The following is a 27,667-nucleotide window of genomic DNA, read 5'->3' on the forward strand; positions in this document are numbered from 1 at the left end:
TAAATTCAGTTTAAAAAGTGATCAATGTTTCATACTGCAACTGTTTGAGTAAAAAGTGTATGCACTCTTTTGGATCATCACAATTCGACCCCAAAAATGTGGGGAAGATTATGGAAAAGGCTATTTATGGTATATTTTTCAAAAGTTTTTGACACTGTTATAAATAGTTTCATACTGTTGATAATTTTAACTTAAAGTGTCTTTGACACTTAATGGTACTCTGTTTATAAAATGGTTCAAAATGCCCTGAAAGTATAAATACTAGTTATAAATACTAAAATAAATAAACAAATAATTAAATACTTTTTATTAGTTATCTCTTAAAAATAATGCTAAATGAATCTTGAAGAACAATTAATCCTTTGGGTCAAAATGGACCTGATTGCGTTATGCGTTATAAGAAATATTCAAAAAAGTATTTAACAAGAACAAATAAGACATTTAGTGAAGACACTTATGTTAAACAACATAAAAATACATAAAAAACGCTGCTCTTTTGAGCATTTTGTTCATAGATGAATCAGTTTTCACAAAAAAATCCAAAAAGCCAAATAAATAAATATAAATTATTTTAATGAAGTACTTTGCACACGTATTTCAGAACAATTGAAACCACATTTGAGTTAGCATGTATTGAGATTAATCTGCTGGTTATCCAATCCAATGATCTGTTGCACATCAAGAAATGTAATAGTTGATCTTATTGTGTTAGATTATTAATAGTAATGTAATAATTTAATAGATATGTTTCCATTATTCATGTTTCTTTTTTTATCTATCTTATCTGAGCACATATGATAAAATGTTATTTGCATCTTTGTGTTCTCAGCTTTTTCTTTTGATGCAACATCCCAAAAAGTGATATAGAAATTTGTGAATGCAACTGAAGAGTGAAATATTGACTGTTAAAAATCCAGCGCTGTCATCAGAGGAATGCATTATAAGTCAAACTATATTCTTCAAAGTAGAATAAAATTGGAAAATGGATTATTTCTCAGTATATATTTTCTCAAAAAGTCTTTTTCATGCCTCACAATAGGTAAATTAGATGAGAACAAAGGTGCAGGAGAAACTGCGAAGAGCTCAGCATCACTATGATCCACAATAAAAAGGTGATATTAATGTGCGAAACGAGTTCAGGTACTAACAACCAGGTGCTGCATGTAGACTCAGCCTCCTCTAAATCACACGGTATGATTTCATTCAGCTTTGCAAAGCAGACGTCATTAGCAGGCCTATTTTTAACCCTCCCATCTGAAGTTTAGACTCTCACATCTGAAGTTTTGTCAGCAACAAAGACAGCACATCTATTCCTGTGTGCCAGAGAGAACAGCTGTTTCATCCACATTATACCAGTCCAACAACGCTGGTCTCTTTATAACAGAATCTTCAAAAATGAAAACCTGGACAAGAAAAGACAAACATGTATCTCAATATCTTTCAGCCTTTTTTTCTAATATAGACGTTTATTTGCATATATCAATCAAACCAATCAAAACAATTCTTTTCACTTCAAAAATGCTTTTCTTACTTACTGTAGATTTTTTTTTTTTTAAGTCAAAATATCAAAAAAATTTTACATCAAGAAGCGTCTTTCTAGATAAACAAAATATTTGTTAAAAAAATAATGTCAAAATTAAGTGAGTTTTATCTTAAAATAAGTTAATTAATCTGTCAATGCAGTAAGAAAAATATTCTACCCTACCTGACAAAAATCTTATCGCTTATCTAAATTTTAGGAACAACAAATAATAACTTGACTTCTAGTTGATCATTTAGTATCAGAAGTGCCTTAGGTAAAGGCCTCTAGATTACGCTTATTTTACCCAAATAAAATATGACCATGCCTTTTTAAAAAATTATTTAATAAGGACAGTAAATTATGACTGTGCTTAGACAAAAGTCTTGTCAAATAACTGAAATAATGTACAGTATAGAATATAAAGTCATGGTGCAGTGGAAAAAGAATTAATATTGTGTTTGACTCACATGAGCTTGGAGGACTGCATTCATACATCACTGCAATGACTCAAATAACTTAATAATAAAGTCATCTAGAATGACAAAGACTCCCAGAGTTCATTTAGATTCTTTAGATTCATCTTCAATGCCTCCTCCTTCATCTTACCCCAGACATGCTCAATAATGTTGAAGTCTGGTGACTGTGCTGGCCAAATTCTGGAGCACATTCTTTGCTTTCAGGAACTTTGACGTGGAGGCTAAAGTATGGCACCCGATTCACACGGGCCTTCAGCATCAATGCTTGACTGAGGGCATGTCTGAAGTTAGGGCTGAGGCGATCGTCATAGCAGTGTCAGCCAATGAAATTAGTCCGCAATTGGCTACTGTCTTAGCTGGGGTATTTGCATGAAGCGATCTGATTGGCTGATGCTTCCGTTGGCGCTTGAAAAGTTGAGAATTTCCCAACTTCTGCAGCAAGCAACGCCACTGAAGCGGCGCTGATGGACCCATAATGCAGTTCGGCAACGCCTGACGTCACCCATTTAAAGTGAATGGGAAGCGTTGACGCTGACGCCCCATATGAAGGGGGGGGCGTGAGAAGGAGATCTATATCCTGCTAAAGAATTTGACCTCCTCTGTGGTTTTTAATGTAATGGGCAGCACGAATGTCCTGATACCTCAAGCTGTTGATGTTGCTATCCACTCTGCAGATCTCTCGGACGCTCCCATACTGAATTTAACCCCAAATCAAACTTGACTGATTTCTATGAGAATATTGGGTCCATGCGGGTTCTAAAAGGTCTTCTGCAGTATTTGTGATGATTGAGATGCAGTTCAACAGATGATTTATCAGAAAAACCTACAATCTTCTGCCACTTTTCCAAATGATCAACTAGAAGTCAAGTTAATATTTGTTGCTTTTACAACTGGGATCACCAACAAGACTTTTGTCAGGTATTGTAGTTTTCCTTTTTGAATTAGATTATTTTGCTTACTTCATTAGCCGATTATTAAGCTTGTTTTAATGGAAAAACTCACTTAATTTTTACTAGAAATTTAGACTAGAAACAATGCAAAAAATCTTGTAACTTGCAGTGTTTAAATAAAGTATCATTATTGTAGGACAACTCTATACAGCCTAATTAAACACTAGATGTATTACAACTTAAAGAGCTATTTTCATAGACGTAGATGTAAAAAAGCAGTGATAAGGTGTAGCTAAGAGTACCTTATGAAGGTATGACGTACAGAAGATACAGTTAGCTAAGAATGATTCACAAAACACATATTAACAATAAGGTACAACTTAAGAATTACATAGCTTTAAGAAGATTTTGGTTAACGCAGCCCCGATCTCATTGTATCTCTTAGTTTCCTGTCTTTTTTCTTGTTCATTGTCAAAAAGGTAAAAAGAAATATAAAAAGAAATGATGTAATCTTTTCTACACTAAAGCAGATAAAATAGAGGTTGCAGTGTGAGCCTCTGTTTCTCTCTTTATTTCTTTGACTCTCCATTCATTTTTATATCTGTATGAATCCCCGTCGAGCCTCAGTGTGATGTTACATGAGAACTTACCATATCCTCTGGGGCTTGAACAACTCTTTCTTACTTTCTGCTTTTACTCCTGTGTGATGATCTCTAGTATATTAGAAAGGGAAGCTTAGGAAGACTTCTTTCTTTTTCCTGAGGTGAACTTTTGTGTTAAGAAATGGATTATTGCAAGCCTGGTTAGCATATTAATTTAATTATTAATACGGATCAGATCTTTTTTGTGGGATTTGGTAAATAAGGAGCTGTTTTCACTCAAGGTGCATTTAAATGGTCTAACAAAGGCAAGTATAACATTTTCAGACTATCACAAAAAAATTTAATAAAAATAGGTTAGCAGGTTACAGTAGATTTCAGTCATGTAATATTACTTAAAACTTTATCGAAACCAATGCAGTTATTTTCTTGTTTGTTCATGATGGGCATAACATTTCTAGTTTATTTTATTGTTGAATTTTGCATAATATAGTTTAATATCCAAATGCAAATCTGTTTCAGAATCAAACTTGGAATTGTTTTTAGAAATATAATTAAACTTGCATAGAAGTAAACACAATACAAATTTGTTGTAACATTTTACAGATTATGTGTATAATACAAAATGCAATTTGTCAAATGCAATGGGATATATATATATATATATATATATATATATATATATATATATATATATATATATATATATATACAAATACACTTGTGTTCAAGTTTTTAAAGAAATATTTTGATAAAGAACACTAGATTGAGTAACTGTGATAGAAAAGACATTTCTGTAACAAATGTTTTAGAAGATTTTTATTTCTAATGAATGATGCTCTTTTAGAATTTTTTATATAATAAATATGTCTTGATCATCAAATACTGTATATTACAATGATTTCTGACAGCTCATGTGACATTGAAGATCATAACATCATATAATAAATGCTTATTTTAATTTTAAAATAGTTATTTTATTACGATAATGCTGTTTCACTGCATTTTCAAATAAAATAAATGCAAACTTTGTGAACATAAGATACATCTTAAAAAAAATCTTACCCAAACATTAAACATTAAGCCACCTCACAGATGGATATCACATCAAAACAAGAACGCCTACCAGAAACCAACAGCTCAGGGACTTCATTTCATCACTGCCAGTTTGAACAGAGCGACCTTTTTTTTCTAGCTGCCATATGTGTTGCGTACATTTGTTGTACCCATTCCTTCTCTAATAAAACAATCTGTCATGATCAGACATGACCCATTCACTAGTCAACAACAACTGTGAAAACAACCCTGTACACTGTGATTTTTGCTTTGGATCATGTATGCTCTCACTTTCTGGTGCTATTTTTATCTTGATTGGTGAAAAAGAGCTACACAGCATTTTAACACCCTGATTGGGTTTAATGTTGTATGTAATGAAGACTTTGGGAGGTTTTTTTCTTACGCTCATTTTTTTGGCCTCCCGTTCCTGGCCCTCTCCAGAGTGCACAATCGTTTCAAAGGAGACATTTAAACACCAGAAGCGTGCTCAATGGATGGCTGGAAATTAGGCATTAAGACAGTTATTCTGCCTGAGTGAAATATTGGCACGATGGGACCACTTTAAATGCTTAAGCACTTTTCAGTGTGCCTCAAAGTCTGCCTGCCAAATACAGAAGAGCTGAGCTCCTTAATGCATCACTTTTTCCTGCTGCTTTCTATGTGGCCAGAGCCTACACACTCTGCATGCAGAAATTCCAAGAGCTGCACAGAAAAAAGGCAGCGTTTTTTCAGTAAACAAACACATACAGTTGATGTCAGAATTATTAGCCCCCCTGAATTATTAGCCCCTCTTGTTTATTTTTTTCCACAATCTCTGTTTAACGAAGATAAGATTTTTTTTCAACACATTTCTAAACATAATAGTTTTAATAACTTATTTCTAACAACTGATTTATTTTATATTTTCTACGATGACGGTACATAATATTTGACTAGATATTTTTCAAGACACTTCTATACAGCTTAAAGTGACATTTAAAGGCTTAACTAGGTTAATTAGGTTAACTAAGCAGCTTAGGGTAATTAAGCAAGTTTGTTGCTCTTAAAGCTCTTCTTAAAAGCCTCTCTTAAAGGGGCTAATAATTTTGACCTTAAAATGGTTTTAAAAATTATGAACAGCTTTTATTCTAGCCGAAATAAAGCAAATAAGACTTTCTCCAGAAGAAAAGATATTATCAGACATACTGTAAAATTTCCTTGCTCTGTTAAAAATCATGTGGGAAATATTTAAAAAAGAAAAAAAAGTTAAAAGCGGGGCTAATAATTCTGACTTCAACTGTATGTATAGGTCATCAACATTGCTGTCCAATTAAAATAAATTGTTATATATGTTGCAAACTGATGTTTAGTCTTATATTGCCTTAAATAGTTCAATTCAATTCAAGTTTATTTGTATAGTACAATAATTATTGTTTCAAAGCAGCTTTACAAAAGGTGCACATCATTGCATTGCAGTCAAAATCAGAAAAGTTAAGGAGTTGTGTATAGGGCGATCATTATATATAAACACAATTAACCTGCAGTTATATAGTATATAGGTGTTATCTATGTGTACATGTTCAATGAAGTGTGTTTGTGTATTAAGTGTATGTGTTGCCCTCAAAGTCCTCGGATGTTTGGCATCGTCTCTTAACAGGTGTTGGATCTGAGGGGCACTGCACAATTTCTGGAGGCCTTGGGATGAGCATCCCCAGGTGGATATAGAGAAAATAGAAAGGAAATATTTAGTGTAGCCGCTGTTCATAAGGTTCAGCCAAAAATAACAATTATTTTATTTATTAATTACCCTCAAGTTCTTTCAAACCCTCGAGACCTTCGTGCATTTTCGGAACACAAATTAAGACATTTTAAATGAAATCTGAGCGCTCCCTTATCCTCCGAAGACAGTAATAGTCCCGACTCGTTCAAAGTCCAGAAAAGGACCATCTGCAAAGACAAGGAGACTATATGTCTTCAGTGGTACAACTGCAATATTCGCAAAATATGTGAATAATTTTGTGTGCACATAAAACAAAAACAGCAAATTTATTTTAAACCGTTTCTTCTCCTTAGTGTCAGTATGTTCGCAAGAACTTTGTGCTCTTTATGAGTCACACTTGGTCACTTTGCTGACCTTGGATACTTCAGATTCACCTGTCCTTTGTGTGCAGGCATTCCAGTGCACAGGGCTCGCAAACCCTAAACAGTGAGGTGAAGAAACCTTCGAATAAAGTCTTTATTTTTGTTTTAAGTGCACACAAATGTTCTTGTAATATTCCAATTGAACCACTGAAATCGTATGACCTTTTTGAGGGTGTTTTCTGGACATTAAGTGATTCGAATACACTGAAAAAAAAAGATTCATTGGATTTACTCAATTTTTTAAGGCAAGTGTTTGCAAACAAATTAAGTTGAACATTACTCAATTTAAGTTGTTTGTTTAAATTCAGCCCATATAAATTGTTTGCAGCCTCTTACAAAAATTTGTAAATCAGTTCAGTGTAGTTACACTGCACTGTAAAATATGTTGGGTTCCACATAATCGATTTGTTTTAAGACAATACGAAGGAATTAAACGTATTCGTTTTTACAAATGTAAGTCGATTGAACATAAAACAATTAGGTTGTCCCTAAAAAATACTCAAGAATTGTGTTGTTTCATCTCATTTTAAATAAATCTTTTTTGAGTGTGTAACAAGGACACCTTAAAATAAAGTGACCTTGGAAGGTACTGCGCATGTGCAAGGATGTGCAAATGGTGATATGACGCAAGTTGTTTTTTGGGGAATGAAATATTTTTGTGGTGTCATTCTAAAATTCTCATTGTGAAGGGGTGGAGCAGAATAACACCTAATCAGTGCTCACCTAGTAATCACAGATGGTTGTTGTGTCAGCTTGATAAATATAAGCAGCATGACATAAAGCTTCATCTTTTAATTAGGACCCAAAGTAGATGAATATTAAGTCTGCTCTTTAAAACAAAGAAAAAAGCAATGGTAGAGCAAACAGGAAACTAAACATTTCTGCATAACTCTATATCAGGAATGGGCAAACTCGATCCTGGAGGGCCGGTGTCCCTGCATAGTTTTGCACCAACCCTAATCAAACACACCTGCTTGTAGCTTTTCTAGTGATCTTGAAGACACTAATTAGGGTGTTCAGGTGTGTTTGATTAGTGTTGGAGCAAAACTCAGCAGCGACACCGGCCCTCCAGGATCGAGTTTGCCCATGCCTGCTCTATATATACTCGATTTGTTTGGGCAAGTGGCATACATAATAGTAATACACATCAACCAGATCACTTATTTAGTATTCATGTAAACACTACATTCATATTCATCAATCAGAATTATTTAATTTCAATCGCGACAAAGGGTGTTCATGTAAATGTAGCCACTTTTTAATTAAACCCAAAACACACAACTGAACACAATTAAAATTGGAAATATTTTTTTGTGTCAGTCAACATTATACCCTAAATGCTGTCGACTGCACCTTTAACAGATATGCAGTATTGCTTCAGCTCTGCTTCTTGTGAGGTATACCGTTAAAATCTTAATATCCAATTTGTGCACCTTTGAGGGGTTGTTGCTTTGGGAACGATATGTGAGAGAACATAGAGATAAAGCTTTGAAAAGTCCCATAAGAAATAATTTTCACAGCAGATTATCATTGATTTCTCAAAATAGCCTTTCACTAGAGCACTGGAGACACGTGTGTGTGTGTGTGTGTGTGTGTGTGTGTGTGTGTGTGTGTGTGTGTGTGTGTGTGTGTGTGTGTGTGTGTGTGTGCGTGTGTGTGTGTGTGTGTGTATGTGTGTGTGTGTGTGTGTGTGTGTGCGTGTGTGTGTGCGTGTGTGTGTGCGTGTGTGTGTGTGTGTGAGCGCATGTGTGAGGTATAGAGCTTAAGAGAATTGGCCAAATAAAGAAAATACAGTCGCAGTTAAGAGCTGTTCAGCCTGGCGCAATTACTAATGCCAATAACCAGTAGTGCAGAAACGTACAGAAAATCACTGAGAGCTGCAAATTGAAAGGTAATAATTGTGTAGACTAGGAAAGTAATTTTGTATTTATCTTCAAAAACCCATACCGTACATATTGGGCTGCATGTATATAGTGCTGAAGTTCAGTAAATTGGAGGATACATTATCATGAAGAATTTTCAGAGATGAGTTTGGTCTTCCAAACATGTACATTTCAAAGTAACTTGCCCTTACAAATCATTTATGGCAGAGTAAAGCATTGTACTAAACAAATGAAAGCAAATGTAACTGCATATTTTTATTAAAGATAAAGTGTCAATTATTTAGAAAATTCAGTTGAAGTTGGTTCAGTTGAAATTTAGCTTTCCTGTGATTTTTTTTCTTTGTCACGATGACAGTACATAATAATTTACTAGTTATTGTGCAAGATAAACTCATCTCAAAGTATACAGGTATATGGTCACATTTTGCAAAAAAGTTTCATTAGTTAATGTTAGTTAATATATTTACTACTTGTACAGCATTTATTAATCATAGTTCATTGTTTTATGATGCATTATTAAAATCCAAATTAATGCTTGTTAACATCAGTTAATGCACCATGAGTTAACATGAACTAACAATGAACAACTTTAATTTCCCTAACTAATGTTAACTAACATGAACAAATACTGTAATAAATGTATTGTTCATTGTTTGTTCATGTCAGTAAATGCATTAACTAACATTAACTAATCCAGTTAGTGCAAAATGCAGCAGCTAGATTTTTTAACAAAAAGCCCAATAAAATATGCACGTCACTTCCATTTTGAGGTCTCTCCGTTGGCTACAGATAAGACAAAGTATCGAATTTAAAATCCTTCTTTTTGTGTATAAAGCCTTACATGGCCTGGCCTCGTTATTTATCCCGACTGATTGTGGCCTACACTCCATCCAGACACTTGCGTTTCACTGATCAGTTTCTATTAAAAACCCCAAAGGCCCACCTCAAAAGTAGGGGCGAACGTGAATTTGCCATAGCCGGTCCTCGCCTTTGGAACGTGCTGTCGCTAGAATTAAAACTGCTAATTTTTAAGTCTAAATTAAAGACTCGTGTGTTTCTCGGTCTTGTGAAGCATAAGTCCCTTCCCTGGGGGGAACTTGAACTTAATACCACCTTATTGTAAAGTTTTACTGTGTAATTTAAAGGTTTAACTAGGATTAATAAATTGACTAGGCAAGTAATTAGTTGTTACTTGGGCAATTCGATGGATAAAAGTGGTTTGTGCTGTAGCCAATCGAAAAAGTAATATCTTTAAAAATTGTTACAAATTTATTCGTCATTCCAGCCTTGAAATAAATAAGATTTTCTCTAGAAGAAATACTATTATTATAAAAAAACTGTGAAAAATCCCTGTCTCTGTTAAACATCACTTGGGAAAATTCCACAAGTTCCACAGGAGGGCTATGTGTGTATGTATTAATAATTTTGCATATGTATTTATATGCTAAAGATATGACTCCTCCTTTGCTGCAAGCCCCATAAAAATAAAGTCACCTTCTATCTTATTTATTGCCCACAGCAGTTTCTGTCTCTACTGCAAATAAAGCAAAATGGGCTCAACAGGAAGCAGACGTCAGAGCAGAAAGTGTGCCTCTGGCCTGTATTAGGTCAGTATCCTCCTATGAAATGCCAACAAGGTTTTAACCTTTAGCTCTGCTGGGTTTTGCTGCAGCATATTGAATTAGAGCAGTCAGATGGACATGGCCGAGCAGATGCACACACTGTCTGTTTGAGTGGCACCACACTGGCAGAAAACACTCATCGGGAGATTCGCATCACACTGGGAAAAATCGTTCCACTTTAAAAAGACATGTTTGAGAATGTTTGTATATCAGGGTGGCTGAGGAAACAAAGTGAAGTTATATATATATATATAATACATAATTTTACAGAAATTCATACATAATATAAATATTACATACCATGGAAGGCTAAATATTTTGTAAACTGCTTTTTTAACATTAGAGATGGCAGTGCCTCCACTTCAGGGTAATTTAACATTATCATATTTATCATACTGTAAATATGAATATCTGAACATTTATGAATGAAATTCTGCTGAGAAAATTCTCTTTAAATTTTACAGAATGGGTCTAAATAACCCCAAATCTCATAAGTTACCAGAAAATACTTTCGCCTACTTCATTTTGCCTTAACATATATATTTTATATGGAATTATAATATAAATTTAAGTTGGTGCTTGACAGTTCAGAGTGCAGATAGATATGTGCCATCTACTTAGTGTATATGTTTATTTGTGAGTGTGTGCATTGACGCAGTCACTGGTAATCGGTATCCATCACATGGTCTCCATTCCATGTTTATCTCCGAGCACCAGCCTTGAAGTCCGGATTAATCTGCTTGCTTGCCTCTGGAAATGGAAGAGGAAATAGGAAGAAGTGGGAATGGAGAGTGTGTGTATGTGTAGCACAGTGACTAAGTGCAGGTGTCTGTGTGTGTAAGACGGTCGTGTGTGTTTTGAATCACTTATTTACCTATTGAGTGAAAAATAGATGGCACTTAAATACCATTAAGTGCCCCCCCGCTGTCGCGCCTTTCGAATGCCCTCGTCCCGCTCTCAAGGAACACTGTAGGTCAGTCAAACCGAATGACAACCCGAATCTTAGCCTCTCACTCTCCTGCTGATCTCCTCTTACGTGCAGGATTACAGGACTAAAGCGTTATTTTTTTGAGTGACGTGGCAAATGAAACTGTGCCGTTTCCAGATGGCTTGAAGAAGGAGGGAGGCCACGTCAGCCAGGCACAGACCTGCGTACACAGAGCCATGTGCGCTTCATGAGGGCCACTGATTGAAACACAATAGTCGGAGGGAGGTCGAACGCACACGCACACACACACACACACACACACACACACACACACACACACACACACACGGAAAGCAACAAGGACAAAAGAGATGCAGGTTTTATCTGCAGCGCCCTTCAGCTATGAGGATTGAGTGATAGATGACACATGGACAGGTGTGTGTGTGTGTGTGTTTGTGTCTTTGACCTCTATTGCGTCCTTCAGTGGCCCTCCTGTCAGTTAAAATACATACTGTATATGTGTGTGCATGGCTTTTTTACCTCTTTTGTTACTGTGGTGCTTGAACGCTAACATAAAAACAACAGAGGAACCTATAATATCCTTGTTTTCATAAATTATTGCTTCACAAATTACAATTAATTTATTAGTATATAATTAATACAGTTTTAAATTATATAAAATTCATTAACAATTAATAATTAATAAATATTATTACTATTTTTTTTAAAAGTAATGCGTTATTTTACTCGTTACTTAGAAAAGTAATATTATTACGTAACTCTCGTTACTTGTAATGTGTTACCCCCAACACTGATCATTGTTATGGATATGCAATGAATATTTAAGCATTTTAAACAGCATTGACCATCTATGATGCATGCAGTCTGTCAAACACACAAAAGAATTTCACATCTGTGGCCACACAGCTGTCCTTTAAAATTTGAATATACTGAAATATGGAGACTGTTAGTCAATCATGACATGATCATTTATTTGAAGTCTACAATCCAGTGCACCTATTCACATTTCTCCTTGTCCTTGTCTTGTTTTTTTGGTACATATTGTATGACATGTTATACCTACACATTTATGACATGTTATACCTGCAGTTTCATTGTTGCTTCCATGAGTACTGTAGTTCCTTTATTTCTGCTGTGCAATTTGGCTGTACAGCTGCTTGTTTTTATGATGATACATTGGCTTTTGTGAAAGTACTGATAATTGCAGTAATTATCATCCCAATGTAAAATCCTAAATGTCAGACATGTTTAATGTTCATAGGGTGGCCTTGATGTGTCTGCGAGCAGATCGGGAGGTTTACATTTTGGTGTTTAATTTTCAAACACCTCACATTACTAGATAATCTGGGCTGAATATTGGATTCTACCAAGGTTCTCAGCAATATATTTTTTTCTGGTTGTCAAGTAATATAAATAATTCACCATAAAACTCCTGTAGTGTGAGCCCAGCATAAGAAAATATTAAACTGAATCTTTCAAAACTACAACAACAAATATGGTTTCTTTTTCACATATGCTGACTTTACAGTAAGTATGTGTACTAATAGTGTACTTACTTAAGACTACTGTACGTTGGTTAAGGAAAGGCGCAGGGTAGGTTTAGGGATAGTACCTCATTATTAACCAGTTTTTAGGCCCTATCATACATTAAGGTGCCAGACGTGTAGGGCACAATTTGTTGCTACTTTCAGACCAACACAACCCTAATTTTTACATTTTGCACCACGTTCTTTAAAGAGCTAATTCATTTGCGCCACTCATGGGTGTGTAAAGGAGGTATGTAAAGGTGCATTGTTAACGCGTTGCTATTTTGAAGAACTTAAATAGACTGTGTCATTGACCAAGTAATAGCGGGTCTAAAGTCCAGCACAGAGCACGTTAGTTATGCGCCTATGCAGGTTCAAACGCTTACACATTGCTTTTTACACACAGGATGTACCACACTTCATTATTATTGTTCATTTATTTGTTTGCTGGGAATTAGAACTGAATTTAGAAATAGTTTTAAAACTAATCTTTGCGCTTAACACATAAAATTAAATATGTTGGCTAATGGATGTTTTAAGTAGAGTGCGTACAACACCATTCGTGAAAGTAAAGAGTAAATGTAAAGTAAAAGGAAAATTAAGAGTCCGAATGGAGGAGGCTCATTCTTTATCCTCCCGTTGCAGATGGTCTGTTTTCTTGCTAGTGAAGCATTCAGTTTTTCCACTTACGAAGTCCACCATGCAAATAGCAAATGCGCCATGGCGTGACGCAACTGGTTTAATGCACATTGTGCTCAAAACACACTCATAATTCATTCAGAGAATAAGCACAACTCTGTAAGACCATACACGGTGGCGCAGATTTTTCCATCCCTAAAATAGCAAAAGTGGATTCGAACACGCCCTTAATGCTTAACGCTTTAGACTTTGCACCTAGATCATTAAAATAGAGCCCTATGTAATGATAATAAGTACAGAGTATATACACACGAAACATAAAGTGCTAGCTTTTTTTTCCTCAGACAGCTTTTATAATGTAAATATGCATTTTAGAAAACTTCTGAGAAAGACCTGAGGTGTTAAGCAAACCAGACGTTTTGAGACTTTTAACACCAGACACACACAACCTGTTAACCTCTAACGTCATATAGAGGCAAACGTTTGAGTAGTTCAGTTTTTGTAAACATCTGTCAAAAGCAGTCACAGTAAAACTCCCCTTTAAAATCCAATCAGAGTCAATCCTGACTCTGACATACCCACACACACATACATATAAACGTCTGACCGCTGTTGTCTTTCCAGATAAATGAAGGAGTGAGCAAGTGATCTAAGGGAGTAAAAAGTACCATCGCTCTCCCAGTCTGCTACGCTCCCAATTAAGGCCTGCTGTGTGTGTTTGTGTGTGTGTGTGTGTGTGTGCTTTTCACTTATGGTGGTTGCTGAGAGCGTGTGTTAGAGCGAGAGAGCGAGAAATGGATGAATTCAGTGGTCTTTTTTGGGTGTCTGCCATCTTCGATGTTAGGTCAAAGATAGAAAAAAAGAGGAAAAGGGAAAGAGCGAGAGATAAAGGGACCGGGGAAGGACAAATGAAGGCGATCTCTGTGGAAACGGCCTGAGTGCACAGATGAAAGAGGAGAGTCAGAGACCGGGAAAATGAATGAGCATGAGTGAGGTGAAGTGATCAAGCTCTCCTCTCCCCTGCTCTTCTTCTCTTTCTTCTTCTTTTCTCGCCTCCTAACCTCATCTCCTCTCATCATTTTGCCTCATCTCTGCTCTCGTAGCTACTCTTCCTGCCTCTTTGTGTTCCTTCTCTCCTCCATCTCTGTCTCTTCTAATTTTGTCATCTCATTTCTCCTCATCATTTCTCCTCTCCTGCATCCCTGTATCTCCTTGTCTTTTTTGTCTCCTCTTGTCTCTTCTGATCAGTTCTACTCTCCTCCCTCACTGTCTCACCCCTCTTTATCTGTTTCTCCTTGTAAACTCGCCTCATCTCATTGTATCTCCTAATTATTTTTTTTCTTCTGTATCTGTTTCTCCTCACTTGTTGTCTCATCTCATCTGGTCTTATAATTTTTCCTCACCAATGTTTCTTCTTTTCTGTTCTCATCTCATATCTGTCCTTCTTTTTTATTCCTGCTGTCAAATATATTGTTCTTCTTGTCTATCTTTTCTAATCTGGTCAGTCCTCTTCTCTTCACACCTTTTCTTTGAGTCTGTAGCCAGGTTTCTATCCTAACTCGAAGCGAATCTATTCAATGTTTGCAAAAAAAAAAAAACATATGCAAATTAGGTGCAACTTCATTAAGTTGTTAGAGTGGCTTACTGTAGTATTGGTAACCTAGTAACCAAAAATAAACAAAGCACGCGTATTGGAGACAGCTGATTGAGGGGCCGATCACACGGAACTCGCCTTTACGTTCTAAAAATGTGAGGTGCACTGCACTGCCTTTTTTGCTAACAAGACAAAAAGTAGTGCGGTGTGCTTTTTATGTCGCTAGGCAACAGCTAAATCAGCTGGATATTGTGCAAGAGTGTTGCTGTTGATATTGGTACAATTTTAATATTCAATAATATTGTGATATTCAAGATTTGTAAAGTCATACAGCTCAGGATAACTCAAAACAGCAACCACAAGTGTCTCCTCCATCTTCAAAAGTCTCTGTAGTCGTCTTGACAACACAAACACTGCTGTCACCTCAACGGAAACCTCGCCTCTGCTTTCATTTGATTGGAGAATGAAATAGACGCGACTGACGTATGTACTTTTTCTGCTCAAACTTTTTCAACTGTGAGCACACAGTGTGCAACGGCCCCAAATCATGTTGAAGTAACGTTTGCTCCATCTCCCAATAATTGCTTTAATAATTTTTTTGCATTTTGGAAGTGCTTAAATCTTTGACTACTTGCTTCACAGACTCCACCTTTAAACCAACCAATTACACTTGAAAACATATGTATGTCCTGCCTGACCTCATTTTTAAATGAGTTATCACCTTAACAGTTCAACAGCAAATCACATGACAGGAACCACTTGAACACCCACAAACTTGTAAACAAAGAGGTTGTTGTCATTTAAGTTAGAAATTACATCTGAAGTAGTAGCAGTTTGATTGGAGGATGCTGGATTTCATCTTGCAGAAACAACCATAAAGGAGGTTGGTGTTGTGGCAGCATTCCATTTGGGTACTCATGCGCATTAACTTGGGCACACTGAAAAAATGCATTTTGTTTTTAATTCAAACGTTTAGAAATAACATAATGTAATGTGTATTTATATAGCGCATTTATTGTGTATTGCCACACACCCAAAGCGCTTCACAATCATGAGGGGGGGGGAGTCTCTCTATACCACCACCAGTATGCAGCATCCACTTGGATGATGTGACGGCAGCCATAGGGCAACAGTGCATGTGCGCTCACCACACACCAGCTATGGGTGGAGTGGAGCGATAGAGCCAATGTGGTGGATGGGGATGATTAGGAGGCCATTATGGGTAAGAGCAGATGGAGGGAATTCGGCCAGGACACCGGGGCTACACCTCTACTTTTTACGAGAAGTGCCATGAGATGACCGTGGTTTAACATCTCATCCGAAAGACGGTGCTCACTGACAGTATAGCGCCCCCTTCACTATACTGGAGCAGTAGGACTCACACAGACCGCAGGTTGAGCGCCCCCTGCTGGCCTCACTAACGCCACTTCCAACAGCTCAGCCCTATTTAGCTACAGTGAGTAACCGGTCTTGGGCTGGAGGGTGATATGGTTGTGCATGGCGAAAAATAAATTTTGTTGATGATTCCAAACATGAAATTAAATCTCTGAATTGGCAAACAGTTTTGGAAAATTTGACATTTCTCCATTAAAAGACAGGAGCTTGCACTTTGTTGATTTTCAAGCATTTACACAGGGTAATGGAAACCCAGCTAATGTCTGTTTCATGCCTTCTTCTCTTCTTGACTCCTCATGTCTTTCTCCTCCTCTGTAATGTTTATCTCATCATTCCCCCCTCTCCTTAATCTCTTCTTTCTCTTTTCCCTGTCTTATGTCCTTTGTCTTACTGTCTTGTGTGCTCTCCTCCCCTGTCTCTCCTCATCTCTCTTCTTTTGTTTTCTCGTTTTCTTGTCTCATTGTCTTTTATCTCCTCTCCTAATCTTTCCTCTCCTTGTCAGTCTTCACTCCTTCTTTCCTTGTCTCTTCTCAAATCTCTTCTCCCTCCTATTTATTATCTCTCCTTGACACTCCTCTCTTTTCTCCTCATTTTGTCTCAACAGCATCTTGTCTCATCTTATTTCTTCTCTCCTTCATCTCTCCTTGTCTCCACTCATTTTCTTTCGTGTCTCATGCCTCCTCCCATTTATTTGTAATTGTCGCCTCTCCTTTACTCCCATCATCTTTTTTCATTGTCTTACGCCCTTGTCCTGTATATTTTTTCATTCTCCTAATTCATCATATTTATTCCTTTGTTTTTTTTATTTTCTCTCCACTTCTCCCTTTCTCTCCATTTCTTCTTGTCTCTCTCTCCATTTTCTATTCTCATGTGGATACTTCAGTTTTAGATATGTATTATTCCATCTCACTATGCATTATGTATAACAAAAAACAAATAATTTGTGCATTTTCATGTTTATTCTTCATATTTTTAGTGCTTTACTACTGACAGTTTGGCATGCTCTTTGAATGAGGCTGTTTCTATATACAGTTGAAGTCAGAATTATTAGCCCCCTTTGAATTTTATTCTTTTTTAAATATTTCCCAAATGATGTTTAACAGAGTAAGGAAATTTTTACAGTATGTCTGATAATATTTTTTCTTCTGGAGAAAGTCTTATTTGCTTTATTTTGGCTAGAATAAAAGCAGTTTTAATTTTTTTAAAATCAATTTTCGGGTCAAAATTATTAGCCCCTTTAAGATTCATTCATTTTCTTTTCGGCTTAGTCCCTTTATTAATCTGGGGTCGCCACAGCGGAATGAACCGCCAACTTATGGAGCATTTGTTTTATGCAGCGGATGCCCTTCCAGCTGCAACCCATCACTGGGAAACACATACACAAACACATCCCCTTAAGATATATATATTTTTTGATAGTCTACAGAACAAACCATCATTATACAATAACTTGCCTAATTACCCTAACCTGCCTAGTTAACCTAGGTAAACCTTTAAATGACACTTTAAGCTGTATGGAAGTGTCTTGAAAAATATCTAGTCAAATATTATTTACTGTCATCATGGCAAAGATAAAATAAATCAGTTATTAGAAATGTATTTTTAAAACTATTATGTTTAGAAATGTGTTCTGACTTCTACTGTACATCATTACATCACAATTGTCATAATAAATTCTACCTTACAGTAGCTTAATGGGAGAATCTCCTCTCTACAAAAGATGCATTCTTGCTTAGATTACATTGTACTAATTATAAAAACAAAAACAAAACTGTGACCACAGATGATAATTGCATGCTGACTGAGTCTTCAAATGTCTTTTAATGGTGGTATTTCTCTTTGCGCAACATAGTTAGGCAACAAATAAACGGACCCTGAAAATAAAATCATGGTTAACATGTCTTTGTCAGATGTAATGTACATAATTAAAGGGAAAGCATACTTTGGGTGCAAGCAGCTTCACACTCGCTCTTCTTCACACATCCTGAAATGGCAACAGCGTCAAAACCTCTGCCATATTTGAGGTTCGGGGAGAAAACTCAATTAATTTTTCATGAAAGAACAGGGGGAAGAGCGTGAGGTTTGATAAAAGTAGCTTTTGTTGGGAGGTGTGTGCAGATGGGATGACGACTACTTTAAGGTTTTTAGAGAACAAGAATGAGTCACAAATGTTGAGGCAACTTGGTTCGTAAAAACAGAGCAAAGAAAAAGACTTCTCTATGTACATTCTTAAAGGTAATAACTTGTTTGTGTTATTGTTTGTTGTTATTATACTTTTAATTAGAAATTTCTTTAATTAGAAATGAAAAAAGTGTTTGATTTCTTTTTCCACTGTGGGCATAGAATAAAAAGATAAAAATAGGCTTGAATAGGCTAGTAGCTTTAATATATATATGTTTGTTATGTGAGGGGGTTGAGGATTCACGTGCAGTTTATTACAAGAATGGTCAGACAGGCAATGGTCAACAGGGTCAAACAAGTACATGCAGAGCAATCCAAAGTCGTGGTCAGGCAAATAGTCGGTACAGGTAGCCATGAATCAAAACAAACAGACAAAGCAAAGGGTCAAAACACGGCTAGGCTAAACAAGGAAAAATGCATCATAATGCTCAGAGATAAAAACAAAAACAAGACTCAGCACGTGTGTGTGTGTGTGTCAGTGCTGCATTTAAAGTCTATGTAATCAGTTCTGAACAGCTTCAGCTGTGTGTGTTAGCAATCAGCTGAAAACCCGGAACAGGTGTGAGTGTGTGGTGCATGACAGGATTTGTAGTCCATATGGTGACAGATTTGTAGACCTGAGTGAAAGTGAATGATTCTCAGCGATCTACAAGCCTGGATTGCTGGTGATTGTGACAATATATATATTCTGAATAAAGACATAAATAAAATATTTTTCTTATTCTTAAGTAGTTATTTTTTTAGACATTTTCATCTTTCCAGTCATTTTAACAGTGTGTGTTAATGCATTGTAAAACAATAAAAGACTATATAAGAGCAGTGGAATATATTATAACAGAATAATATATTGTAACAGAAAAAGAAAGAAAGTTAATGGAAATTGTACACCTTTAGTTTTTTTTTAATATGCTGTGCATGTTATGACAGAGATCAGACATCACATGTCTGACTGTGCTAGATGAAATCATGAAATGACACAAACAGGAATAGATTCCTAGACTAAATCAAACTCTGTTCTTTCCTTTGCCAAAACTGGGGTTCAGTTTCCCTCTCTCCAACATTTGTTAACCAGGCAAGAGTGATTATCTAATCAGTGTAATTAGTGGGTAATTAAAGTTTGAAGATTTACTCGAGCTGTTTATTGCAGTGACTTAACTGAAAACTTGGGAAGTGTCTCAAGAATGAAACAAAGCACACACACTCACCACATTCTCTGCGAATGATTTATGCAAATGAATATACAGTATACAGTATAGTAACACCAGCAAGACAGTATGTTTAGCTAACCATAATTAAATCATTATTTAACTGCACAATAAAATGTCTGAAAAAGATATATAGTCTGTGAATAACTTTTTCTCTAACGCTAATGCTATATAAACATAACCAGCAGTGCATCCAATCCCAACCTTTCTGAAAAAGCGGTGACCTTAGCCTGCATGAGATTGACAGGTCACAATGATGTCTATTTTTAATTGGGGTCTCCTTCACCTCATATTTGATAGACCCGCTGTGCTTTATCAGCAGGCAGCAAATGTTCAGCAATCCATGTTTCGCCTTATCAGTGTTTGCAGAGGTTTAGCACACGTGTTACAATTCCTGCATCCAAAACAGATGAAACACAGCAGTCAAACATCTATACTTCTACACATGCACAAAAAGGCTTTCATTGGACAACAGCCTAGACTTTCACAATGCCAGAGTTTTATGTTGAGAAAGAGCCAGAAAGTCAATGATAACAGCTATTTAAGTTACTCTTGAGTACAACATTCAGTGCACATTCAGTGCATATCTTATTTTATTAACATAAAATAAGATATTTTGGTTAATGTTCAGTATTTTCTCTAGGATTTTTTTCCAAGCTGTGGTGGCAGGCCTTTTACACAGATCTTCCAATTACCTGTGTCGTTATGTAAATGACAAATGTCATGAGCGCAGTATTACAAGTCGAGGACAAATTTCCTCTGTTCGTGCACAAAACGCTGTTCGTGCATGCCCTCAAATATATACTGTTAAAATGCAGACTTTCTTGTGCGCTCTTAAATAAATGCTGCTGAATTCTGCTGCATTCTGCTGAATGCTGCTAATTCACTTACATCTTAATACGTTTTGGTGCGATTATAACCTGCTATAAAAAAAGCAACAACTTAAGATTTTGAATGAGAAGCTGTAATGTAGCCAAAGCGGTAATGAATTTTGGTGTGGCACCCCGTCATGGAATAATGAATGTAGCGGAAACCATGATGTTAGTAATCGAACTGTTGAAGCTACTGACTTACTTTTGTATTCATTTGAAGAAAGAAACACATACTGTAGCTTTGGTTCAACTTAGAGGTGAGCAAATGCTGAGTACATTTTTATAGTTGTGTGAACTCATTTTAAATTCACAGTATTAAAAATAAAGATTTCAACGAAGAAACCTTTCAGGGAAGAGTTCTGAACAGAATTTCTTTTTTCTTTTCAAAGTGTGAAGAATATTTGATCAATTTAAAGACTATTTTTACTATAAAGAAGCTTTCTGGAATGAGAAAGTTTTTCATGTAACCATCTTTATTTATAAGAGCGAGTCACTGAAGTCAACAGTCAACACACCAATTCCTAGAAAAACAGTCCAATGACATTTTTCAAAGGCGATCAAAATCTACTGCAGGTGAAAAGTTGTAAGACAAGGCTTGTTACTGTTTCAATGCCTTGTTCACAAGTGGTCAATGTGTCAGTCCAAGTGGTTCAAGCATTTAGAAATAGATGGACTAATTACAGAGTAAACAACTCCCCCACTGAGCTATCATCACGTCCTAAAAAATAAATGTACTTGAAATGACTTGAAACGTGAAATGATCTGTAAGTGAGGTGCTTTCAGTGAGCACTCAGCTCTTTTAAATTAAAACTGCACCTCTGTGCCTGCAATTATTTTGACACGTGCAGTTTTTACAGAGGATTTGTTGACTGCTGGCCTGAATTAGAAGCGACTAGCTGAAATACAGTTAATATCAATATATAAAAGACAGTTTTTACACATATCACACAACAACCCACGTTACACATTTTCATTTTTATCCATCCCCTAAATCCTCCACTCGAGCATAAATAACCCAGATTTTGTTTGCATTACCCAAGCTCAGGTACATTTACTGTTCTAAAAGCTCAAACAGATATACATAAAAGCAACCAAGAAGGGTCACTCTGGGGTCGGCCGCCACAACCAATGCAAACAGAATTAAATTGGTTGCTATCAGATAGGTAATGCAACTGAACACTAGAGTCAGAAGAGCCATCCCTTCCTCCTTCCTTTGACTATATTTACCACTCAGTGGGTCTACATGCACGTTCTTAACCCGATTGTGCTAAATAATCTAACAATGCATGTGGTAATGTAAATGGATTAACCTGTTTTCCTTTATGGAGTAAAGTCCTCAACAGCTTAAGCATAAACCGATCATCACTGTTAGATTTTTGTCATGTAACAATACTGGAGTTAATATTTTCTGGATGTAACCGTTTTCATTTATATATTTTGGTGTATGATTATGAATCTACATGAAAATAAATGTTTAATGAATGTTTATGAATTTTAGCATGGCTTCCACTGTAAATAGCATTGCTATTCCTAATTAAACATAATAATTAATCAATTTGACCATTATAAGCTGGTTATATTCACAGAGTGTTACCACACAATTATGTTTAAACCCCTGATAAAAGTGATTTTTTTAGTAATAGGTCCCCTTTAACATCTGTTGTTATACAGATCTGTTGTATAAGGGTTATTAAGCTATTGTTTTAACAGTGTTTTGCACAGTTCCTTACAGATAACATCATGATGATCATTGTGTTAACTTACCAATTATGCTCTCCTCAGCAAATAAATAATTAATGCGCTTTTTTGATTTGTTGCTTGTCGAGTGTCAATGATGCAGATATTGCTGCCAAAAAAATTAAAGTACCCAACCTAAAAAATGTACCAGATAAGTTCATATATTATATCTTGCAAATACGATATAATGGAATTTAATCTCTCGTTATTAATAAATTACTGTATTAATGCTGTCTGAATTAGAAATAAAACAAGTCTAATGATTCACCTCGCATAATGACTATATCTGGCAACATGATGGAGCAGAGACTTTGACTAACAGCTTTTGTGAATCAGGGATGTGAATTTGCATGATTAAAAAAATTCATTCAGAGAACTTGAACATAAAATTCAACCATGATTACTAAAGTCTTATAAACATGGTTGACTTGCATTGGCAGGTTATTATTTTTTTTGCATGTGAACAGGCATTGTTTCAAAGAATTGTTGTGGGTAATATGTGTATTTGTGTGCAAGTAAACATGTTCAGTCAGCTTGTTTACACGGACAACAATATTCTGAAAAAGGGTTATGACATTAGTCAGTGTTTGGACTTTCAGCAGTGAAATTTAAATGACACTGAACTAAACTAAACTGAAATTCAACTGGACTGACAGTTTCAATTTACTAGATCTTCTATGTTAAGCTGCTTTGACAAAATCTACATTGTAAAAGCGCTATAGAAATAAACATGAATTGAATTAAATTGAATTAGTCAGATTAAGACTCTAACAAATTTTTGATTACCTTAATCTGGCTAAAGTCATACTTGAAGTTGAATTAATGTTGTAGTCACATTATGGAAGTGTATATAGACATGTAAACACTAGCTATGTTTCCATCCACCTATTTTTATGCACATTTTGCATATGCGCATAAAAAACGGTTGATGGAAACGCCATGATGCGCATAAATTTTGAAAATTTGCATAAAAAACGTATGCGCATAACTGAGTAGGATAAACGTTTTATTCGATAAGAAAAGATGCACATAAACTACGATGGAAACACTTTCACCGCACAAATTTCAGTATGCACATTAAAAAAGTTTATGTGATTTTGTTATAAGAGATCATGTGATGATATGCGTAAATGGACAAACCAGCAGGCTGAGCACACTGTTAACCATCAGAACTGTTGATTTGGTCATTCTGAAACACATTACTGTTTAAGTATTAGTGTTATTATATTATTAATGACCTCCAGAATCAAGAGCGTCTGTGCTCCGTGTCTGACACCTTCAAACGTCACCGCGTGTTCACTGCGTGTCAGGATTGCCTTCTGAGGCGCAAGTCATTTATTAGATGAAGAAAAGAATGACGCAGCTTGTCCTACCACAGTAAATTCAGTTTTTACTGTTGATATTTGGTGCCAGTTAATTAGGAAGTGATGATTTTGTTCGCTTTGACTCGTTGGATGGAAACGCTGCTTTATTCGCACGTCTTTAATGCGATAATCCAGTTTTGCGCATAAAGTTCATTGGCATTTTCAGGATGGAAACATAGCTAATGATACAGAAGTGGCAGACAAAAGATCAAGTCTTTGAGCAACAACCACTGTCGTCTGTTTACTGTCATCTGTTTAAGTTTATCATTTCAAATAGTTGACTGCACATGAAGCCTTCATAATATTAAATATTAAACATATCCATAACTGTATGTGGTACCACAACCACAAGGCAAACACTATATTAACCATATCATGTTAATTCTGTAGGGAACGCCAAAGACGAAACACAAGGCGTGTGCCATTAATAAATTAAGACATATTCTAAAAGCAACTCATGTAAACACCTTAATAATATTGTCGTATTCAGAATAAGGGAAATAATTTGAATACTGATGTCCATGTAAGCATAACTGAGACATACCTCATTTTGGACAGCTTGTCCTGGGCTCAAATTGAGCAGTTTTTGAGCAAAGTGTCAGAAGCAGAAGCTTGTTGTGGGTCATTGATTGGTCAGCAGCTGTTCTGAAAAAAAAAAAGCTGAAGTCATTCATCTGTCAACCAATCAGAGCTACAGGTGCACCGTGGCCAATTAAATGTGGAGTAGAGAGAGAGAGAAAAACAGAGAGAGAGAGAGAGAGAGATAGACAGGTGTAAAGAGAGCCTGTGACACACAGAAGAAAAGAAACACAGAAATAAACCAAGAAAGAGGTGAGAAAGAGAGAGGGAGTAGCGGAGAAGCATGTGGCATGCAGAGAGAAGAGAGCAGCGGATGAGAGCGCTCTCTCACCTCCTTTCCACAGACAGCAGCTAATGAAGTAAAAGAGCGAGAGACGAGAAGTGCGTATAAAGCTGGAGATCTTCTACCTGAGGAAACTTTCTGACACCAACCAGAGCGCATCATTGGGTTGCACACAGAGAAAAAAAGAAAGGAAGACAAGCATCTACTATGGAGAATAACATAATATGCTGAAGACAATGGGAGACTGAAAGGGACGCTTTTTTGACCTCTGCACTGACACCTTTATTGGATTTCCGATTTCTGAGTTTCAGGTCTCAGGTAAGAAAATTTGAATCTTTCAAAACTCTATCTTAGAGCCCTGAGCAAATTAACTAAATCAGGTGAATGTGACAACATAAATGGAGCTCTGTAGGTTTGAGGGAAGCAGAAACATTTGCCTTTTAAATTATGCAAATGACAAACAAAACTCATGAATATGAATGAGCACGGACTTATCTGCACAGGTTTGAGACGGGGCTCACGGTGTACCGATACAAAGCTTTTCTGCTTGAGTGAAATCTCTCTCTTTTGTGTGCATTTGATCGCAAGTACAAATGAGACATGACCTGGAACAAAACACTGCAAAAGTGACAAGCTAATTATGTTCAACTCCTCTGACTGATGAGCAAAGCTGCAGTTTCTTCTTTTATCCATTATTAGTAATAATATTAGTAGTAATAATTTCTAAAACATATATTTAATATTTTATAAAAGTCTAATTTAAAATGAATAATGAAAAAAGTAATGAAGATCACACAGTTTTTTCCTGATTTAAAATGTCATGCACATTAATAGTTTATAGAAGAATACAAAAATACATATATAACATCTTGTCTGGCGTATTAAAACTTAATACTTTACCAATGTAATTTAAACCCATTTCCCCCATTAATTTGTTATAAATTAAAATATAACATTGAATTTTTCCATTTTATTTGTATTATGTATATGAAAATAAAAAAAGGGCCAAAATAAGATACACATATTTCAGAAAAGGAAAAGGAAAATCTCTTCAACAGGTGTAAAAGGTTTGTGAAAAGGTGCAGATACCTAATATAAATGTAAAACACAGCAACTACATTCATCATTTATTAGTGTTGTTATTAATATTTAGCAGTTTAAACAAAAGCTGCTGCATGTATCATTTATCAGTGTTATTTTATGAATATAAACTGGCAATTCACTCAAGTGTATAAATAAAATATATTTAAAAATAAACCAAATATACCCAGCATATCAAATATATCATTTAATTATTATTTTTTTAAAATAAGTAATCTTTCATGCCCAATTATGTGCCATTTCCTATATCTAACCCTCCCTAGAGATCATTTCAACGTCATCAATAATTTATTTATTTATTTATTTATTTATTTATTTTTATTTATTTATTTATTACATTTCAAAGAATTTGCCCATCTTATTTCTGTACAGTCATTTCATATCCAAATGAAGGTAAGGTTTAGGGCTGTAATGTTTAAGATTTATGTCTATGCAGATCACATTTTATGAAATCGTAAAACTGCCAACTTGTAAAATTGCTTATGTTTTCTCTTGGGATTGGTTTGGCTCATTTACACCTCTCACATGAAGTACGTGTTGCACACAGTGCTTTGAAATGAGCATGAGTTTTAGAAACCATAGCAACTAACACACATTTACACACACACATGGACACACACAGTGTCTGACCGTGAGTCCCGTACCAGCTCAATGTTTCCCCTGCGCCCCCCACCGCTGTCACGCTGTTGTTGCTGTGCACACAGCTGGTCAGAGAGACACATTTAGGTTGTCATTTCCTCTGGTGACGGACAATCAATGGAGCGAGTCCAACACAACCACACTGTGATCCTGCCCGAACCGGACAGATGGCTGTAATGGAGTCTGGGCTGTTTAGCACCTGTTGCTCAGCTCACAAATACAACATGTCAGTATTCGCACAAGAAAACACCTCTGCTCGACATCTGCAGAACATCGATCAAGTGTATTCATATTCAAATCAGTTCTTCATATCAGAGGAGACCTCATCTGCCAGTTGCCCCAACGCTTATCCAGTGGCCCTTTGAGGAAACCTGTGGCGTTTAATTACATCTGGAATCTTGTTATGCCACACACCATGAGAAGTTAAGAAACACGGGCGATTAAATTCCTTATGACCATCTGCCATGGAAATCCACAGGTTGGTTGCTATGGCATTGTAGACTGCAAGTGGGCGGACTTTTTTATTTATTGCCCAGCCCTACTTCCATTGTTCAGTGTAATGTACACAATTAAGCTACACATATGAAGCATCCCTTGAGAGGTGCAGGAAATGGATCAGTGTGCTATTTTAGGCCTCTGGTTATGACTGTCAAACGCCCCTCAGCACTGTGGGTTGAGAATAGATTATAGCTATTCATTAGCATAAGCTTGAATGTGAAATATTGTAGATTGGTCACCTACAGAATCTAAAAATACGCATAGAGTTAAAGTTGTGTGGAGAGATTAAGGTCAAGGCTGAGGTCAGGAATGAACGAACAACAACCAATTGAGACTGCACGTTGTCGTACAATTTTTGGCCCAAAATCGGTTGAAGATCTGTTGAAGACTGTCTGCTGTCTAGTTTTTTTAAAGATCAGGTTTGGAATGTTATGGCCCTGCTTTCAACTGATTTTAAAGATACACCATTTACTCACTCACTCACAGTTTCTTTCTTCTGTTGATTGTTGGAATCCGGTAGCCACTGACTTCTGTAATATATATTTTTCCCACTATAGATGTCAAGTCTTCAAAATATTGTCTTTTGTGTTCAACAACAACAAAAACGAAACCCGTAAAGCTTTTGGGACATGAATTATGAGTGTTGTTGTTCACAAGCCTTCAGCCAAGATTGCATTGTTGTTTACCCCTTATATGTTCAGTGCATCTTTTGTGACCACCTATTCTGGGTTTGTTTGGTGCATGTTATCACTGTGTGCCCCTTAAGGATCTTGATCTTATGTGTTTGTTTAAACACATTCAATGTGAGTATTTAAACTATGAAATTAATCCAATCAAATGCATTTTGACTACCTTAAAAGAAGCAAAAGTAGACAAGTTCAGAACAGTTTATACCCTGTTTACATCTGTAAATAGTGATGTCTACCTGGAATTGGA

General features: G+C 36.0%; 1 protein-coding gene across 1 annotated transcript in view; it reads left to right on the top strand.

The window, feature by feature from the left end:
• The first annotated feature begins 24,470 nt into the window (after positions 1–24,470).
• Positions 24,471–27,667, top strand: part of drd4-rs (dopamine receptor D4 related sequence) — a 34,807-nt gene continuing 31,610 nt past the window's right edge. Inside the window, exon 1 of the mRNA XM_056455049.1 lies at positions 24,471–24,811. The gene's annotated coding sequence lies outside the window, so the exon portion shown is untranslated. The remainder of the gene's footprint in view (positions 24,812–27,667) is intronic.

The sequence above is a fragment of the Danio aesculapii genome, chromosome 4, assembly GCF_903798145.1.
Source record: "Danio aesculapii chromosome 4, fDanAes4.1, whole genome shotgun sequence".
Lineage (NCBI taxonomy): Eukaryota > Metazoa > Chordata > Actinopteri > Cypriniformes > Danionidae > Danio > Danio aesculapii.